Here is a 6061-nt window from a genome sequence, read left to right as displayed (position 1 = left end):
GAGAGGGTGACGCCCTTCGAGAACTCTCCCCCTGGTGGTGCCTCAGGAGTGGGAACCAGACATCCCCCAAGGTCACGAGCCCAGGGGTCAAGCCCCACGCAGCAAGATCAGGTCAAGCACACCAGGGAGAGAAGGTGTTTCCCTGATGGAGACGGAGACAAATCAATCATCCAGTGAATCTGCCCTGGGTGCCCGCCCTGTGCCAGGCGTTTCCCCATGGGAGGGTGCGGCGGTGGGCAAAGGCAGGCTGTCCCCCAAACGGTGAGCAGACAGACAGGGAGCAGACACTCACGCAAGTGAGTATCTCACGATGCACGTTTGTGCAGTTCATTCAGCAAAAGTAAGACGTTTGAGGAAAGTGTCACCAGGGAACCTACTTTGGGTTGAAGTCTGAGGATGCCGTCTCTGGAAAAATAACACTTTTAGTAAGAAAGGACGAATGAAAGTTAGCCGGATGATGGGGGGGAACCGTGCACACCATCACTCAAAGGATGCGTTTCTAGTGTCTGTGTCCACGTAATCCCTTTTCCACCCTGACGTCCCTGACCAGGGCGATTCATTCTCCTTTGGGGTGGCTTCAAGGTCACCCATGAGGTGCACAGGGCAGGAGGGCTTCCTGTCAGCAACTGAGGGTTGGTCTGGGCCAAAGACCTGCACCCACAGTCTGAATCTGGCCCCCAGAAGTTTCTTTAGCTCACACAGGGCGTAAGGTCACAACTGTTTTGGAATTCGCTTTCAACTAATTTTAAATCAGGGAACTTTCGAGTTACAAGCCATGTTTCAAGATTCCATAGATCTCAGAAAAGGGGGGCGAGGAGAGCTGGCAGTATGGGAGCTGCATTGTCACACAGCGCCTTTGTGCAAATCGAAAGGTGTCCTTTCCTCCAAACTCTGTGCAGACACCTTCCAGGGCGCTGTCCTTGGTAAGTGTCTGCGTCTGCGCTGGGAGCACACCACCTGGGAAGTGGCGCCCTCTGCAGTGCACAGCCTGCATGGCTGCCTGCCCCCTGGCCCCCAGCCCCCCCAGCCCCCGGCCTGGCAGAGCTCTCACTCAGCAGGGACTGGGGAGTGATGACCCCCACCCCCCATGCTGACAGCAGGGGCTCTCACCTTTCTGGTCCTCACTGTTCTCCCTGGTCCTGTGCCTGCCTGTCTCCCTCACCGATATCACATGACCTCTTCAGGGTAGTCAGGTTTGGACCCCCGACCTCTCATTTTACAATAATCTGAGAAGGGGGAGGGGCTTCCCCAAATTCCCTTAGTGAGTGAGCAGCAGGTCAAACCCAGGCCTCGAGTCCCTTGTCCCTCCAGCGCAGGGCACCCCCTTACCAGGCTGCCTGCCTCCTTCAGTGCTTGGTCCTCGGCTGCCGGACTGTCTCTGGCTCAGGTGACTGTGGCAGGGGTGGACCAGGGATGCACAGGCCACTGTTTAGCTCTAGGAGGGGGGCCTGAGCCACGTGCAAGCAAGCTGGAACTTCGGCCGCTTCTGCAGCTGTGAAAGGCTCATTTCTACGTTGACATGTCAGCAAACTAACAGCGAGAAAACATCACTCAACTCATGTTCAAATACCATCCTATTGAATGACATCACACGCGCTATTTACATGCAGCTCCCAGCTCCGGCGTCCTCAAGGGTGGTTCTCATTTCGGTAGGCGTGTGGCCAGAGAGAGCGTGTTCCTCCAAATCATCCAGACACAGGGCCTTCTTCCCTCCTCGTTCCCGTCCGCGTGCGATCAGATGCGCCACGGAATTAAAATCGGAACATGAATGCCACTTGGCCACCTGACGTCTTCTTTAATTCAGGTTTTCTGTCTGGCGTATAATCAGGAGACAAAGTTGGAGGGCTTTCCCCGAACCCCACTGCCCAAGCCACACCCCGGAGCGTCTGAAGCAGAATCTTTTTGGCCCGGGTCTAGAAATCTGTATTTTCACTGTTGAGGTGTTGGGTGCCCACCCCTGGTCAGGAACTGCTGAGTATCGGTAGTGGGGCACAGGGCCTGTCCAGGCTGCTGAGGGTCCTCTGAAGGTCAGCTTGCGTGTCTCCCTGCGGTGGCTGCATCGCCGTCCCTTCTGCTGTCCGTCTGCTCCTGGACATTTGTGGGCGTCATTTGATGGGCAGCTTTGGGAATGAGCATCTTCAGTTTCAGAACTTATTTCTGGCTTTTGGATTTGCAGAAGACAGACAGGGCCAAAGGCCACGCCCTTTTTAAATTACCCTCACGGTCTACGAAGTCACTTCCCCAAAGGGTCACGGCCCTCCACACTCGTGGGAAACGCAGACACTTGTATTTCACAGTCACCTCTGCTTCATAATTGCAAAAACGAAATATTTAATTGCTTTCTAATTGTAAGTTAAACATTTAGTTTTCTACAGAACATCCTCCCCCACCCCCTCACCCCCAGGCAGTCTTGGACCTGAACTGCTCAATCTGGAGCAAAACGGGAAACAAACAGAATGTCTTTGCCTGTGACTTTCCTAACGTCCCACGGAGGGCAGCATCATAAAAGGGAAGAACAGGCTCCCCTCCAAGGCTTCTGAGTGGCTGTGGTGGGATGGCCAAGAACTGGGAAGGAGGAGAACACCAGTCGAAATAATTAAATTACAGACCAATGCCACTTTTCCTGTCCCCTTTCCCCTGTTACACTTGGAAGGTGAAAAGGTCCTCTATGACGCGAGAAGTCCGACTGAAATAACTCTCAGGCAGAGCGGAGGTCGGGGCCAGTGGGGTTTCTCTTCCTAATGTTGGTGCTTTCCCGCCGCAGACGGGCAGGAAGGCGTCCCTTCCCCCGTGGCTCCTGATCCTGTCTCGAGGGCGCTGTGGACTCTGGACCTTTCTGCCCAACCCCAAAGCCCAGCCCTCCTCCCAGTCGGCCTCTGGCCCTGGCTGAGAGTCAAGGCTATTCCCGGGGAAGAGGTTGGGGAGAGGGTGGGGGTGGGCTCACGCCCGCAGCTGGGAAGCTGCCCTGCCTGGCGCTGCTCCCGACAACACGCACACAGACAAACCTTCCTCCCCACGTCTGAGACAGGCCCGGTCTGCCACAGCCTCGATGTTGAGTGTTCTGCTCGCAGTTCCCGTTAAGAATGCACCTCATTGTGTTTCCTGGGGACGGAGGAGCGGGCGGGGGAAAACTTGCCTTGTTACCGGATTGTGTCAAAGTGCAAAGCACTCCTTTGGCAAGGAGACTGTTGTTCTTGCTGGACGGGTCAGAGTTGAAGTTGGGACGCAAAGGATGGACCGGAGGGTGAAGGCCAGCAAGGCTGTGGTGGTGTGCTGCGGAAGTTCTGGTCCTGGCAGGCACACCGGCTTCAAGAGGGCGAGAAAGAACATCCCCGCCAACTCGATAGGGCCCGTTGAGCGTGTGGCTTGCACCGGCAGGACCCGACGTCCGTGCTCCTGTGCGAGCTGAAAGGGCGTGTGTGTTCCGTGCGGAGCTCGAAGGGCCCTGGGCACCTGCGGGGCGGGACGGGAGGCCAGGGGCTGACTCCTCTCTCTCCCTCGCGTTCCTGTGCGCACCCCCGTTTTGATCCTGACCTGCATCCCCAGAGAGACAAGGAGGCACAGAACAGACCGTGATGGGGGAGTCTCGAAGGCTGACACGCTCCCCGTGACTCCTGTAGCCCGCTGTGACCACCGGGGGCCAGCGTCGGTCATCCTGGCACCCGCAAACCTTTGTGCTGCCTGGTGCTCTGGAGACGCTGGGTCGCTGTCCTCGCCGAGGCCCGTGGGAGCCCCGGGGCCCAGCCCTCTCACACGGTGAACTCAGCTGTTTCTGGAAAGGGGAGCTCACCTCCCTCTGGCTTTTGCAGGAGTGTTTGGGAGCTTGCTTTTCGGAGCTGCCCTCCTGACCTTTCCATGGGCTCACCTGTTTCTGTGTGATTCTATTTTGGGATCGGTCCTTATAGCGTGTCATTGTCCTGCTTAAAGCCTTTCAGTGGCTCCCCATTGGTCTGGGCAAGAGCCAGCCTGGCCGTCCGTCGCCAGGCCGCCAGGCCCCCAGGCCCTCTGTCCGGGATTTACCCTCGCAGCCCCTGGTGACCGCGCCGAGAAGCCCCCGGCCCACTTCGCAGCGCCGCCGACGTCCTTTCTCCTCCGCTCCTCCAAGTCCTGTCACTTCCTGCCTAGGATCCTCAGGACACGGTGGGGACAGTTGGGGGCCCTGGTGAACTTGGACAACCCTTGGGGTGAGAGAGAACACACACGCTTCTTCCGTGTGAAGTCGCGTATTCGCCCAGAGGTCTGTGAAAATACCTGTGATAGCGACTTGAGTTTGCAGAGTCATTTCCAGAATACAATTCAATCTTAACTTTCCTGGATGTAAATTTTATGTGTCTTTCTGATTCACTCTCTTTCCTTTTTTTACCCTTTAAAGACTGAAGGAAGGTGTCACAGAGCCGCTCTGGCCAGCCGGGGCTGGGCTCACAATCAGGCTCTTGTCATTGAAAGCGGAGAAGTACAGAAGCTCAGTGTTTGGCAAAGCATAGTATGTTTATTCCGGGAGTTATGCAAGGCTATTTAAGATGGTGTGCAAACTTCAAAGCATTTATATAATGGTGATCTATTTATTTCACTGTGTACTAGAGAAAGAAATCCCTCCTATCAAATCCTTAGTTGAATGGATATTATTTGTGGTGGGAATTGCTAGCTGTTCCTTCAGATCCATCCTGCCATCTTTGGTGCCCAGCCAGACCATATTTCCTAGCCTTCCTTGCAGTTGGATTGGCCATGGGGGTAAGTGCTCTCCAGTGGCATGTGGGTGGGAGTGAGGAGCATGACATCCAGGTCCGGCCAAAGCACGGGAATCTCTCCCGTGTTCGCTGCCCCACACTCCCCCACTGCAGCTGGCTGGAACCAACACCCACGATGACATTTGAAACCATGAGGTACAGATGGCAGAGCCACCACGGTGTGGATCCGGGGTCAGCACCTCTGGCCCGTGTGCCAAGTCCAGCCCAGCACCTATTTTTAAAACGAAGTTCCGTTGAAACACAGGCATGCCCGTCTCCCTGGCCGCGGTCTGGGTTGCTGCTGCTGCTGCACAGCGCAGGTGCGTCATTGCGGCAGAGACCCTGCGGCCCCAAGAGCCTGAAGTATTCACGGCTGGCTCTCTCCAGAAAAGGTGGCTGACCTCCCGGCAGATCCCTGAGGGACCCTACGGCAGAACAGCATCCCACTTCTTCCGATATCAAAGAAAGAAACCATTGAAAGTGTGGGGCTCTCGCTACCATAGTGCACCCTCATTGCACAATCGGTGCTCACTCAGCAGGGGCCGAACTAGGAGGCCCCACGTGATTGCCCAATGGAGACGCCTGGGTGCCAGCTATCTGTGCCATCTTGGATGGCCTTTGGACACCCATGGTGGGTGTAGCTGACTGCTCGCCAGGCCCCAGACCCCGGCCAGGGTGTCCCACGCACGCTCTATCTCTGTAGGTCCTGGGACCGACTGACCCCGGGGCGTCACCGTCTGGTCACAACCCAGCATGGAGGGCCTTGAGGTCTGTGAACACAACGGGACTGACGCCCGGGGGCCTGAACGTCAGAGGGGAAGCGCTCTGTGAAGCTCAGCAAAGCGTGTCGGCTGTGGTGAGCATGACCCTCGGTCAAGCCGGTGCCGGGTCGCCGGGCTGGTGGCCGTGACGGTGGACTAGGCAGCCCTGCCCTTGGAGAACTGCCCACCCACAGTCTGCATTCCCCGCTCAGTAACTCATTTTTGGGTGTGCACTTTTGTGAATCAATTCCAGGTGACAGCACTTACAGTTCCATCTCCGCTTTTTATTTTTACCATCGTCTTCACTGTTAGAAACGCAAGGACACGTGTGTCCTGCTCACCTTTACTCATGGGGAGTTATATAGGTCTTCCACGTATGGAAGTGATACACATTTTCTTTTCCAATGAGTGTGCTTAAAGTGCAAAGGGCCTGCCCATTTAGGGAAAACTGCTGATAATAGTGCAGATGGTATGCTGAAATGGCAAAAAAAAAAAAAGGGGGGATGTTAGTGTGGGTGTAACCGAGGTTCCGGAAGCGCTGCCTGCATTCCAGGCTGCGTGGGGAAACGTCCT

This window comes from Phyllostomus discolor, chromosome 12 (genome assembly GCF_004126475.2).
Source record: "Phyllostomus discolor isolate MPI-MPIP mPhyDis1 chromosome 12, mPhyDis1.pri.v3, whole genome shotgun sequence".
Classification (NCBI taxonomy): Eukaryota; Metazoa; Chordata; class Mammalia; order Chiroptera; family Phyllostomidae; genus Phyllostomus; species Phyllostomus discolor.
Note: the sequence above shows the minus strand (reverse complement) of the source record.